Source organism: Fragaria vesca, linkage group LG2 (genome assembly GCF_000184155.1).
Source record: "Fragaria vesca subsp. vesca linkage group LG2, FraVesHawaii_1.0, whole genome shotgun sequence".
NCBI lineage: Eukaryota > Viridiplantae > Streptophyta > Magnoliopsida > Rosales > Rosaceae > Fragaria > Fragaria vesca.
In genome coordinates, this window is record NC_020492.1 from 3814392 (window position 1) to 3816147 (window position 1756).

Consider the following 1756-nt stretch of genomic DNA (forward strand, 5'->3'; position numbering starts at 1 on the left):
TATATATATATATATATATATATATATATATATATATCCAGAGCGAAGCTTCGCTTTAAACTTTAAAATTAAAGTGTGAAGTTCTTTATTTGACTCGTTTTTTAGTCATATTTCCACATTTTCATCGTTCAGTTTCTTGTTACTAATGAATAGATCATTCTTGTAAAGTTTCATCTAAATTGATGATCGTTAAGGTACCAAATTAGATTAAATCAATGAACGGACCATAAATATGTCTAAGCAGAACTGTTTGTGTAAATAACTATTTCGAAAACCCAAACGATTATCAAATCACATGAAACTTTGCAGCAGTGATCTATGCATTAGATTCTACAAACTGAACGGTGGAGATGTGGAAATATGACCGAAAAACGAGTTAAATAAAGAACTTCATACTTTAATTTCAAAACAAAGCTTCGCTCTGGATATATATATATTTATGAGATTTTTCTCAGCTGCGGACGTCCGCACCAATGGTTTTGGTGCGGATTTTCATTTTTGCATCACTTTTCGATCGAATTTCCTCATCTCCACTGTCTAGTATCTAGATAATATTGTGTAGATCATCTTTGAAAAATTTTAACCAATTTGGTAATCGTTAAGGCCCTCAAACTCGAAAAATAAATGGATGGACTGAATTCTGTCAAACATGAACCGTTCATGTTTATAACAGAAATACGCAATTTTGAGAGCCTTAACGATTACCAAATTGGCTGAATTTTTGCAGGGATGATCTACACAATATTATCTAGATACTAGACGGTGGAGATGAGAAAATTCGATCGAAAAGTGGTGCAAAAATGAAAATCCGCACCAAAACCATTGGTGCGGACGTCCCCAGCTGAGAAGGGCTGTATATATATATATACAGATTTTCTCAGGTGCGGATGTCTGCATTTATTCTTACGGTGCGGATTTCCACTTTTCAATCGAATTTTAACATCTCCACCGTCTAGCCTTTAGATACTAATGTATAGATCATCTTTGTAAAATTTCAGCAAATTTGGTTATCATTAAGGCACTCAAACTCGATTAAACCAATTGATGAACATAATTCTGTCGAACTTGAACCGTTCATGTTTACAACAGAAAAACGCAGTTTTGAGTGCTTTAATGATAACTAAATTGGCTGAAATTTTGCAGAGATGATCTATACATTAGTATTTAAATACTAGACGGTGAGATGTGAAAATTTGATTGAAAAATGAGTGTAAAGTGGAAATCCGCATCGTAAGAATAAATGTGGACGTCCGCAGCTGAGAAGCTATGTGTGTGTGTATATATATATATATACATACGGAAACGATGTGGAGCGCACGAAGCTTTGTTTGTCACCCTCTGACGCCGACGACGGCGCGCTTCCACCCCAGCGGACTCCAGCAGCGTCTTCGATCACTTTCCTTCCTTGGCAAAGCCGCCGAATTCCAGTTTCCGGCGAGATCGACTTTATTTGAAGTTTTGAGTGATCTCGCCGGAAAACTGGAATTCGACGGACTTGTAGGGGACGTTGCTGGAGTCCACTGAGGTGGAGGCGTGTCGTCATCGGCGCCGGATGGTGGCGAACGGAGCTCCGTGCACACTTAAGCACGTGCGCTTCATATCTGGTCTCTATATATATATATATACGTATTTTTCTCAGCTGCGGACGTCCGCACCAAAGTTTGGTGCGGATTTCTATTTTTACACCTACTTTTCGTATCGAATTTCCTCATCTCCACTATCTAGTATCTAGATAATATTGTGTAAATCATCTCTG